The sequence below is a fragment of the Mirounga leonina genome, unplaced genomic scaffold, assembly GCF_011800145.1.
Source record: "Mirounga leonina isolate KUSES-001 unplaced genomic scaffold, KU_Mleo_1.0 Mir_115, whole genome shotgun sequence".
Lineage (NCBI taxonomy): Eukaryota > Metazoa > Chordata > Mammalia > Carnivora > Phocidae > Mirounga > Mirounga leonina.
The window spans coordinates 60335982-60349634 of NW_023270268.1; positions in this window are offsets into that span (position 1 = coordinate 60335982).

Here is a 13653-nt window from a genome sequence, read left to right on the forward strand (position 1 = left end):
TCCGGCTTATAAACTCCAAAAGATTAAAAAAAAAACCTATTCTCAGCATGAATAAACTGGGAATGTATCTTGACATCAAAAATTTATTTTCCAATGCATTTCACGGTTTACTCATGCTGAGAACCACTTCTTATCTTTTGAACTTTTGAACTCTCTCTGAATCGGGATGAGCAAAAATGAACATGAGTTTCCTTGCAATGTACTGGTATACCACATGTAAAATAAAACAAGTAGAAACTCAAGACACAGCAATACACACTGGCCAATTATATGATAACAGAATAGTATTTGTATTGGGCTTTAGGCATGTTATATGCAATATTGAAAGGAATTTTGAAACAGGAAACACAGTAGGCAGCAGCCATTAAAAGGTATGTCTTACATCTCTTGTAAAGCACATCTTGCTTGAATTCAATTGACAGTAACAAGTCAGGTCCAGGAAATAACTCAGTCAGCATTCTCCTTATTTCATAAATCTATTTACAGTAGAAACCCCATTAACATTTTAATTGTTTCACAGCTAAAGTTGATCTCCATGCCACCTTTAAAGGGCTCTGGTTCATTAAAATTTAAGAGACCAGGGGGTCCATAGTCTAATGACCTAGTGAGGGTTGTAAAGGTTCTCAATATATTTTTATCTCAATGAACAATTGAGAGATTCTTTGTAGAAGCTAAGTGTGCTCCCAGGTACATTGCTGCATTGCCTCATTTCAATCCCACCAGAAAACTCTCCTCTTTTTTTCCTCATCTGAATCCTAGGGTTTCCCAAGGTCCCGTTGAACATTTCCTCCAACATTTATTTAGTTGACTGTGTTAATTCTACATCTAGCTTGTACTCTAGTTGAGGTCAAAGTATGAAGCCAATAATTGTTGAAATAAAACTAGTCATTGATAACTTACTTTCAACCCATGTTTTTTTGCCCCCTATATTGTACCCCTGACCCCAGTAAAAAATATATCCAAACAAAACTATTTATAACTATTGGGAATTCTTGTTATGGCTGTGCTACAAATTAGCTGGGTGTAACCTCTCTGATCTCTAGTTTCTCATTTATTAAAAGTTTGGTATATATTTCAGAAGATACGTATGCTTCAATGATCCACCAGCCTTAAAATATGTTCCTAATGTGACTTGTTATATGCAATTATTTAACAGTTAGCACTTAAATGTAGGGAACTTTCTGCCCAAGACAACAGTTTTCTGTTTGGCTCTAATTTATGTTAAGCCCTTTCTGTTTGATAATAATGAAGCCCTCTCATTTGCTGCTAGAGAGAAAATATTTGGTTTTTTAATGGGAAAACTTGAGATGGAAAAAGGAAAAGACTAACATCAAAATGACCCCAAAACCTTACACTTTCAAAGTGCATTAAAAACTAGGAATACTCAAGATCATGTTACTATAACTTGGTATTTGGGCTGGTAAGTATCTATTCTTAATCCTGAGATTTGGCAGTGATAATAAGATGTAGGGTTATACAGAAACAGTAATAACTGGGAGCATGTGTTCACGTATTCTTTTTACCATGTGATTTCTGTGCATTTATAAACCCAAAGGGTGAGGTGAACTATGTTTGTGTGGTTGTCAATTTCTGGAAGTGTCTTTGTTGGGCTTTGCCCACACTGCATGTTCAATTTTAAGGGGTACATTGGTTTCACCAATTCTTTTTTGCCTTGTAATTTTCATAAAAGTTTTTTCTATTTGAGGCAGTGTTTTGTCTAGATGATATTAGCATAAAGCTGCCCTTTTTATTTCTTAATTATTTATCCTTCTTAAATTTACACAGTAGACGGGTTTACTTGATAGTATGTGGTCATAACAAAAATAGTTTCATAATCCCTTATCCATAGTCTGAAATTAAAAAATCTCTAAACAGTGGCAGGTACTTTTTTGTTGCTATTATTTGTCACAGACTAATTTGGTGGCATAACCTTCACTGAGCAGACATGAGTCTAATTATGGACTTTATTTATTTTATTCAATATGAAAATCCTTAAGTTTCCCTCAAGAAGTATTAATGTATTTGATTAGGATGTGACTCTTGAGATAGTTCTGGGCATATATGCATCATATTGCCTTTCTAAAATATGAAAAATTCTGAACTCTAAAACAATTTGGCCCCTAGGCATTCAAATACTTCAAACCTGTATTTGTAAATATGATATTTGGAGAACATACTGAATTTCAAAGGGTTATTTAAACTTCTAAAAATTTGTTTATTTGTATGGATTTTTTTAAATAAAATGAAGTTTGCTTTTAAGCAAAGAAGTGCCCACTTATTTTTGTTTGTTTAAATTCCAGATGTTGTCATTTACAATGACATGGATGGACTTAGAGGGTATTATGCTAAGCAAAATAAGTCAATCAGAGAAAGACAACTATCATATGATCTCACTTATATGTGGAATTTAAGAAACAAAACAGAGGATCATAGGGAAGTGAGGAAAAAATAAAACAAGATGAAATCAGAGAGGGAGACAAACCATAAGAGACTCTTTTTTTAAAAAAAAGATTTTATTTATTTATTTGAAAGAGAGAGAAAGAACATGAGCGGGGTGGGGCGGGGAGAGGCAAAGGGAGAAGCAGACTCACCACTGAGCAGGGAGTCTGACCAGGGTTCAATCCCAGGACTCTGGCAGATGCCCAACTGGCTCAGAGACTCTTAATCATAGGGAACAAACTGAGGGTTGCTGGAATTTGGGGTAGGTAGGGAGATGGGGTAACTGGGTGATAGACATTAAGGAGGGCACATGACGTAACAAGCACTAGGTATTATTTAAAACTGATGAATTACTGACCTCTACCTCAGAAACCAATAATACATTATATGTTAATTAATTGCATTTAAATAAAAAAATAATAAAAATAAATTCTGGATGTTGGTTGGTGTAAAGCAAGGAAGGTTTAGCTTCCCGTGTCCTCCCGCCAAAAACAAAAACAGCAAAAGAGCTGTATCATTGGTAGACTTTTTTAAAACTGAAATCCCAACATTTTATGACGCACCTTGTCAAAGGTATAATATATGCATATATATAACTTCCCATCCTAATAACCAGAAAATAGAGATTAGATGATCCGCTAAGGGTAATGCATGAAAACAAGTTCTGTTGTTATTCTCTTAAGCCCATTTCTTCTTTATAGAAGAAAAGAATCAGTTGACATCCATTGAACAGGAACTTCATGCCAGGCAGCATGGCAAGGGCTTTCTATATTATTTCATCGGAACACCAAACACTGAAATTGTACTATGCCTCCAATGTTGAAAAAAATATTATTTAGGGATACTGATAAAGGAAGGAAAACCCATTTTTTTTTTACAGTTTAAATATTTTATTCATTCCAATTCCATTCTCTGTGCAGGAAGGATAAAACTTCTTGGGTCCTCTCCTGGTTACTTTTTATGATGTTTAATTCCAGAGGGTGTGCTAGTCTCTTGAAGGGTAAGGTGGTCTGGTTAGGATCAGTCTGCTGGATCTCTTAGTACCAGATTCAATATTAATAGAAGTAGACTTTGAAGTCTTTTGCTCTCATCTGATTCACAAACTTTCCTATTTCATATTTTTCATAAATTTTATTTTGTTTTGTGAAATCCCTATTTTGACCCCAACAAGCTGTTATATTTTTTATATTGCATTTGTGATCAATCTATAGCTGTTTAGACTGTGGTAAGTGATTAGTTTCCAAGGAGAATCAACCCAAATTCCTAACTCACTCTGCTGTATTTCTTGCATTTCATGTTAAATATGCTTATAGTATTCTCTTTTGTACATGCAATCTGCATGACCACATGTTGCAATATTAATGGCCTCCCCAAGGCTTTGCTTCTTGCTGTGACTACTTCAGTTATCTCAAAGTTTAAGCTCTTCATCTGGAGGCATAGGTGGGGCATTTATATTTCTGGCATGACTTTCTAGCATAGCAGGAAAGAGGCCTATTCTGAAAGAAATAGGGATCCTCTTAAGGGGGGGTGGAGTCCCTTGATATGGCTTTCTGGTCCCCATGGAGACAGACACTTCAAGGGAGCCTAAGGGTGTGGGAAGAAAAGTTAATTCTAAAGTACCCAGAAGCCCAAGGAAGACACTTTTGCATCTGACAGACAAGCCAAGAGACAAGAATTGAGCTTGAAGAAGAGGTAAATATTCTCACAAAGGAGGAGGGTTACACATGGGCAGGATTGTGAGGCTTCCTGCCTCTGTTCAGTGTGGCAACAAGAGATAGTAGGGCTTTTGACCTACAGACAAATTAAATGCCACCTGTCAAAAAGTGAGCTTTATGGTTGACTCTTTGCAATTGTGTGAGATGGAAAATATATTTGTGAGGAAGCAGCTAGGAATGGAAAGTCTGAATTAAAATGAATTATTGCTTGAAGGAAAGATAAATGCCTATTCTGATTGAACCTGAGGCTACCAGTGAACCTATTACACTAACATATCACTGTCTGTTTCATTGTGTACTTCATTTGCCTGCAAAATAAACTTGTTTTCTCTTGAAAATCATCTTTAAAATTTCTGTGTGTTAGCAAAAAAAAAAAAAAAAAAAAAAAAAAGGGAACAGCCTAATTGTCCAACAATGAGGAAACAGTTAGGTAAATTATGGTTTATCTTTACAATGGAACATTTATGCAGCTATTAAAAACGATGTTTACAAAGAATTTTAATGCTCTATAAAATGCTTACATTATAGTAAGTCAAAAAAGAAGCAGGATACAAATGCTTATAACAGCATGATTTTATATATAAATGTATAAATATAAAGATAATAAGCAAAAAAGGAGGAAAATGCATCAGAATGTTTTAATAGTGTTTATCTCTTGGTGGTGAATTACGGATAATTTTTATTCTCTCATCTACAGTTCTCAGTTTTTGCCAACTTCTCTATAATGTACATCTATTACTTTTTTTCTTAGAAAAATACTTGAAAAATTTTTATTTGCTTAGGAAATAGTTTTCTGACCTGTAATGTATTACTGACCAGAGCTACTTGACAACATCTTTGTAAGACCACTGTTGAGGCCACCATCACCATCAAACTTTATTTCTGATAAGAACCTTTATGGTTCACTTGTATTTTAGTAAAAGTACTCTGCTTGGGTTGCTATTATTTATTCCAGTGATGGCCAATAAATATATATATGAAGGAAATTTCCTCTGTTTAAAGGCTCTCGAAGCATCCCAGGGCAGGGGGGAAGAGCTAGTCTTATCTCATGAGCTCCAATCTTGTGGCCTATAAAGTAACTGACATAAGTATATTGAAGAACAGGTTGCCATAAACATGGTTTCATCAGATCTATAGTTAGTGATTCAATGTTAGTCTTAGTCTTGTGTTTAATTTACTGGACATTAGATGTGCTGTAAACTGCTAACTCTTTAACAAGTTAAATACATTTTTTTTCTACTTCTAAGGATGAGATTAACCTGATTTGGCTTTTAGGCGACTCATTTCTGTAACCAGTTGCTTACACATAGAAATATTTTGCTTCCCTAGAACTCAATTATCTGGAAGCCTATAAACCTGGAAAATAATTGAGAATGAAGAAGTAAACAAAAATAGTAACATAAATAATATACCTCTTATTGGGTACTAGCTATTGTTTTGAACTCTCTGTGGAACACCTTACCTCATTGTCTTATTTAGTCTTCATAACAAACATATACAGTTGTTACTGTTCTCTCTATCTACAGATGAGAAAACTGAGGCTCAGTAAAGTTGAGTAGTTTGTCCAGGGTCACATAGCTAGTTGCTCTGAAGGTAGAAGTTGAACTATATTCCAAAGCCCAAACATACTCTTAACTATTATAGTAAATGCAACAGGCAAACAGATGTCACAAAGTCTGTGTTCAAAAAATGCAGACTTGACACTTCAAGGTCTCAAGAAAGAATCACTCTACTTTTCAAATGACTTTAGCAAATTTACAAATAATGTATTTGAAAAGAGGAAAAGGGGACTTCTGGAAGCAGGAATTGATAGCAAAAAAGAAATTCAGCTGTAGACTAAATGAGAAGGGCTGAAAAATCTAAAGTATATTCCCAAGAACTCTGAAAGCATTATATTTTGGATTGGTTTGTTAAGACATTTGTTAACTTTATTAGCTTCCAAGTGTACCAGTGGATAAATATGGAACTTGATTGTGTTGATTTATCTTGTCAATAAAATCTTAAAATTCAATATAGTACTAATTTTTTATAAATTTCTATTTTTATTATATAATTTATGCATTTTATTGTGAAAAGATTAGAATATACAGATGAAATAACAAAATAAAAATCTGTCATAATTTCACAACCAGAGATATCCACTGTTAACATTTTGGAAGATATAAGTAATATAAATATAAATGTATGTATAAATGTACATATATATGTTTATGTTTTAACAAAATGGGACTATGCATACTTTTATTTTTTATCTTTTTTTTACATTTCTTTTTTTTATTATGTTATGTTAATCACCATACATTACACCATTAGTTTTTGATGTAGTGTTCCATGATTCATTGTTAGCGTATAACACCCAGTGCTCCATTCAGTATGTGCCCTCTTTAATACCCATCACCAGGCTAACCCATTCTCCCACCCCCCTCTAGAACCCTCAGTTTGTTTCTCAGAGTCCATAGTCTCTCATGGTTCATCTCCCCCTCCAATTCCCCCCCTTCATTTTTCCCTTCCTGATATCTTCTTCTTCTTCTTCTTTTTTTAACATATAATGTATTATTTGTTTCAGAGGTACAGGTCTGTGATTCAACAGTCTTACACAATTCACAACACTCACCATAGCACATACCCTCCCCAATGTCTATCACCCAGCCACCCCATCCCTCCCACCCCCCACCACGCCAGCAACCCTCAGTTTGTTTCCTGCAATTAAGAATTCCTCATATCAGTGAGATCATATGATACATGTCTTTCTCTGGTTGACTTATTTTGCTCACCAATACCCTCCAGTTCCATCCACGTCGTTGCAAATGGCAAGATTTCATCCCTTTTGATGGCTGCATAATATTCCATTGTATATATATATACCACATCTTCTTTATACATTCATCTGTCAATGGACATTTTGGCTCTTTCCATAGTTTGGCTATTGTGGACATTGCTGCTATAAACATCGGGGTGCACATACTCCTTCAGATCACTACATTTGTATCTTTGGGGTAAATACCCAGTAGTGTAATCTCTGGGTCATAGGGCAGCTCTATTTTCAACTTTCTGGAGAACCTCCATACTGTTTTCCAGAGTGGCTGCACCAGCTTGCATTCCCACCAACAGTGTAGGAGAGTTCCCCTTTCTCCACATCCCCGCCAACATCTGTCATTTCCTGACTTGTTAATTTTAGCCATTCTGACTGGTGTGAGGTGGTATCTCATTGAGGTTTTGATTTGGATTTCCCTGATGCCAAGTGATGTTGATCACTTTTTCATGTGTCTGTTGGCCATTTGGATGTCTTCTTTGGAAAAATGTCTGTTCATGTCTTCTGCCCATTTCTTGATTGGATTCTTTGTTCTTTGGGTGTTGAGTTTGACAAGTTCTTTATAGATTTTTGGATACTAGCCCTTTATCTGATCTGTCATTTGCAAATATCTTCTCCCATTCTGTCAGTTGTCTTTTGGTTTTGTTGACTGTTTCCTCTGCTGTGCAAAGCTTTTTATCTTGGACAGCCACATGCAGAAGAATGAAACTGGACCATTTTCTTATACCACACACAAAAATAGACTCAAAATGGTTGAAAGACCTAAATGTGAGACAGGAGTCCATCAAAATCCTAAAGGAGAACACAGGCAGCAACCTCTTCGACCTCAGCCGCAGTAAATTCTTCCTAGAAACATCGCCAAAGGCAAGGGAAGCAAGGGCAAAAATGAACTATTGGGACTTCATCAAGATATTTATTTATTTAAAGATTTTTACCTTTTGAAGGAATCGCTATACCCAATGTGGGACTGGAACCCACAACCCTGAGATCAAGAGTTGCATGCCCCACTGACCCAGCCCGCTAGGTGCCCCCAAAGGGAGAAATTTTATTTTTTTATTTTTAAATTTATTTTTTAATTTCTAATCTATTTATTCATAAATTTTTATATTTACAGTAGATCATTTTTCTTTTTTTCCCAAATTTTTATTTAAATTCTAGTTAGTTAACATATAGTATAATATTGGTTTAAGGAGTAGAGCTTAGTGATTCACCACTTACATATAACACCCAGCGCTCATCATAACAAGGGCCCTTCTTAATGCCCATCCCCCATTTAGCCCATCCCCCGCTCACCTCCTTCCATCCACCAAAGTGAGAAATTTCAGAGGACAGGAGCTGGGAAGTCATTGGAGAGACACAAAAGGTACACAGCACCAAAGAGAGCTCAATGAATTTGTGTTAAGGAATGTTAGAAGGCAGTGTTTAAAAAAAGTAGATCGAACTCTCAGTTTCCCTGGATAAGTGCTCTTTTCCATCCAATTAATTGGGTGCATTTTAGGCTTAACAATAAAGAACTCCAAAGTGGTGTTTGTGGCTGGCGAAAGCATACTTGCGAAGTCATAGATGCTGTTTTTCTAGCAACTTTAGAGTTCATTTAGTCTATTTCATTTTATCACCGATTTGTGAATACTAACAGATGCTTGAAGTTTCCAATATTCTGCTTAAAGTTACATAGTAAGAGACATTCACATTCCTTAGTCGTAGTTCCCAAGCAAATCGGGAGACTTACGTGAAGGTTTTCTGGCAATAATTTGAAGTGGAGTGTGTGGAAATTTAGCTCTGTTGGTACGCGTTTGAATTCTGAAAGAGATGAAAGATACAGTGAAAATGCATCGCGCTGCATATGTTAGGAAATGGGGTTGCCCAAAAGAGCACAGCCAAAGCCTGGTACAAGTTCTCTACTGACCTAGCAGGTGTGGACAGGAGGCTGGTGCAGCTCAGATCGACAGGCAATCAGCAGCGCCGCGGGGAGGCTCCAGGGCGGCCAGCCAGGCGGTGCCTCCTCGCGTTCCCCTCTCCGCTTTGAAGTCAAGGTTTCCTTAGCATGCGGATGTCCTGTCTACTTTAGCATTAATACTGTCAAAGAGAAGAAACTTGGGACCTTTAAAACAATCCTATCTTGGGCTACTATAATTTGGCTTTGGTTTCATTTTTCTCAGTGGTCAAAGAATGTTGTTTCCAGCCAGAATATCCTTCCTATGTGTCCTTCAAAAGACTGATTTATGGTTGCTATGGGAACTGGATTATTAAATTTTGAAAATTTGTATATTTTAGGCCCTGGAGACTACAACACTGTGTGTGTGTGTGTTTCTTCCATTTGGGGAAGGAAGGAATATAATCTTTTTCATGTACTGTTATTAAATAAAGTAAAACATACTCCTTTGTTAGTTGAATTGTGGAGGGTATGATTAACATTTCATTCACTCATTCATTCACATTTATAGCATGTCTTCACTATTTCATTCCCCTAGACACAAAGCAACTAAAATGCGGAGGAAGAGGGAGGTGACTTTGATATGATTATAGCTCTTTTCAAAGTTTCCTTTTTTCCCTCTTTTAGTGAGAAGTTAACTGTTTTTCCATGGTCAGGGGATAAATAGGTTCACTCAGTCTCTTTTGCTTTTGTTCTTTTTCTCCATATATAAATGGAGAGGTACATTGTTTACACATATGCATATATCACTTTATGGGGACTTGTGAAGATTTGATTCCATACAATTTTACTTTCCATCCCCTGCTCTGGAATGTTGTATGCTAGGGCTTGGGGTTGGTGGAGGGGGTTAGGTAGGTATGTACGGACACCAGCTTCCCTGTGATTCTCCTAAAAACGATATAAGACCCGTTTTGCTTCCGAAGTCCTGTCATTGGTCTTCCTTCCAAGGAGGAGGACATTTTATATTTACTTATTGTTTCTTCCTGCCCTTACTATCACAGGGCATTGTGTCCAGCAACCATAGTGAACTCTGGATTTCCATTCTGTGATTGATTGGGATCATTCCTTCCAGTTGTCCCCTTCACACCCTGACTCCTTGTATTGTCCCTCCCAACACCCCTGATCTGAGTATGAGTATCTTCTTACATCCAGTCTTAGGGAGGTGGGGATACCACAGTACTGAATATTCCCTTCATTTTATACATTTTATGTTTTTTTAAGCTGTGTGCAAAAGGTTGTTTCTCCAAAGCAGTTGCCATGTTTTACCCATTTAAGTCCTAGCCAGTAGTCAGCAGCCATTCTTCATTCCTCAGAAGTTGCCACCTGTATTTTAATTTCAGAACCTTGTATTTTTCATTCAACTCATTCTCTTTCAAAGTGCTTAGGCATCAGTCTTTGACTCCTCTCTAGTTTGCACATTATATGCAAACCTGTGAGCTCTACCTTCAAAGTGTATCTAGACTTTGACCTCTACCTGCCACCTTCACTGTAGTTACCCTGGTCCAAACCATCATCATATCCAAGCCAAGTTATTAATGTAGCCTCCCAATTGGACTCCCTATTTATATCCTTGCCCTTTTTCTCCACCCTGTCCCTGGAGTGAATCTGTTAAAATATAAGTCGGATAATGTTAGTTCTCTGCTCAAAACCTTTCCTTGACTCCCACCTCATTGAGAGTAAAAACCAGTGTCTTCACTGTGGCCCAGCAGACCTTATGTGATCAAGCACCCACCCACTACCCACAGCCTATTTCTCTGAACTCTTCTCTTCCATGTTCACCCTACTCTATGCACACTTGCAAGGAATTCTGCCTCAGGGCTTTGGAAAGGGTTCTTTCTGCCTGGAATGCTTTTCCTCTAGACATATACACTGTCCTCTCCCTCATAAGGTCTTTGCTCAAATGTCATTTTCTCAGTAAAGCTTTCCAAGATCTTAACTTATTCTCTTTCCCTTCCTATTTCATGTTTTCCATAGCACTTTCAATGATCTCATATACTACCTATTTTGCTTATGTCATGTATTTATTGTCCATTTCCTGCATTAGGAGATAAGCTCCATTAGGGCAGGACATTCTGTCCATTTTGTTTACTGCTGTACCCCCAGCATTTGGAAAAGTTTCTACCAGGCAGTAGTTGCTAATAAATACTGTTGTTGAATAAATTGTTGAATAAATAAATGAATTTCATGTTGCCATATTAACATTAATTATATTGCTATATTGCTTTGCATATTCTCCACAATGGTATCTATTTCTTTTGAAAATAGCTATTCCATTCCTATACAAGTGTTGGCGATGTATTAATCTCCAAATAGTGGCACCTAATAGCAGGCACTGGAATACAAAGATAAATAAGAAGGAGGCACTGTCCACAGGGAGCTTGCAGTGGAGGAGGAAGTCAGGTGTTTACAGTACATGGTGTTAAGTGCTTTAGTGGAGGTGAGCTCAGGTGGCCTTGGGAGAAAGGTAGAGATGTTTAGCCAGAATCCATGATATTCAAGGCACCTTGCTATTCCCTCACCATTCCTCTCTTGGTTTTCTAATCAGGAAACTCAGCTTCAGTGAGGTAACAAATTTCACAAGATCCTACAAGCTGCAGGTTAGAATGTTCAGACTGGCTCTGTCTGGTTCTGAAGCTCTAGCTATAGTAGATGGCAATTTGCCTCTTTATGGAGAGGTTTGTTGATCTCTGTACGAATGCCTGTTTGTTTCTTTCCTGGAGGTCCTGGAGACTTAAGCTTAAAGGCCTTTAACCTTTAAGAGGGAAGAGGCTACGTAAATTGGGATATTTGTATAAATGTATGTTTATTTAAATACTCCTTTATCAGATAGGGTAACACCTTAAAGTGTTTTTGTCTTGATTATATTTCTGTACCCAATGTCTCTGAAAATGTTTGAGGAAACAAATCATTAGGAAAAAATCCACAATGCAACTTATAAATCTATAGGAAGTACTCTCTGCATGAATGAAACTGGTCTCTTTTAATCTCCAGCTAACATTGCAGGAATTGGGGACAAAGGAAAATCGTGTGATGTTTGTGAACCATCCATGCAGAACTTGACAGTTACAAGATACAGAAAAAAAAAATTGATTTCTAAAATGGAAATGCTTATGACATGTGAAGAAAGTAAAAGAAAAATGATTCACAATTAGAATCCATAGATTATAATTGACCAAGAGCTTTCACAAACATTAATTATCACAAAACTCAGTGAGGTAGAGAGTTATAATCCCATTTTACAGATGAGGAATCTTTGGAGAGGTTAGGATAACGGTGAACTTAATCAAGTTATACAGTTAAATCTCTCAGTCTACCATGTTCTTTCCAGAATATCAGACTCCTGTGTCATTAAGAATATGTAAGAGTTGGGGCGCCTGGGTGGCTCAGTCAGTTAGGCTGGGATCGAGCCCAGTGTCGGGTTCCCTGCTCAGCAGGGAGTCTCCTTCTCCCTCTGTGCTCTCTCTCTCTGTCAAATAAATAAATAAAATCTTAAAAAAAAGAGAATATGTAGGACTCTGACTTATGTTCTCCATTCACATTATCTGCAAAAATGGTTGTATATTGTTTGTTTCATATCTTTTCTTTTCCTGTTCCAGAATACTTTGGTGTATGATTTAATAAAATTCTAAAATATGTTAAACCACATTTTATATTTTATTCTTCTTTCATCTGTAAGATTATGTTATACCTCCCTATCTCACTGAGTAACATGAAGTGCTTTAGAAGAGATAATCTCATGCAAAATCCAGGTGGGCACAACTATCTTATGAATTTAGAAGAGGTTTTATTTATTTATTTATGAGTTCTGTCTTGCATATCATGACCTTTCAAAGGTTTGTGGTTAAATCCAGAGTAACACACTCCTAATGTTATTTGTCCCAGAAGCTATTAGTATGAGATTTATAGATGACAGGAAATAGATGTAATCTTTGTAGATAAATATTAATAATATGAAGTAGCAGATATTAATATGAAAAATGATAGTTTCTTTAAAAAATATCAAGCGAACTTTTGACTTAAAGTTAATACAGCAGGCCTGCAGGGACAGTAGAGAATAAACAGGAAGTCGTGTTTCACACCTGCATATTTAAAACATCCAAGTCTGATTTTCCTCCAGCATTACCAATTACATTGATTATAGTTCTTATTTTTCTTTGCACTTCAACCAAGTTTACAGACAATTCAAAGTAGTTAGATGATCAATCTGTGTATATTTGCTGATTGATTGCATTTATCACAAACCACAATGGAAAAAGTTGTCATAAAGTTTTCGATTAAATAATATACAGACTGCCATGGACAAACATCTCATAGTTGAATTTTGGCTGAATACACTGGGCTGCAATTTTTCATTTCATATTGATTGGAAAGCCTGGTGATTGCAGATAGGGACTGAAAATCTCTCTCTAGAGAAACTCTATCCATACTGTGTATGTACAAGTGTGTTTATCTGGGAAGCAGGGGTGAGAGTGCTGGGAAGGTTCTTGAATTAACTATTGATCTAGAATCTGGAATTCACTCAAGATAATCTTTGAAGAACACAAGAGCCTCTGTAAAGATGACAAAATGACATAACCTGAGACACTGGTTACAGATCATGGTAATTAGTAATACTGGAGTAACCACACACTCTTGATTGGTGAGGGCAGACCTAGATTTTTACTTCTGCTTGTTAGAAGACAAAAGCAATGTTCAGGCTCTTTATGGAGTCAGCACTGCTCCAGAGGGAAGCTCTTTGCATGTAAAGGAATCAT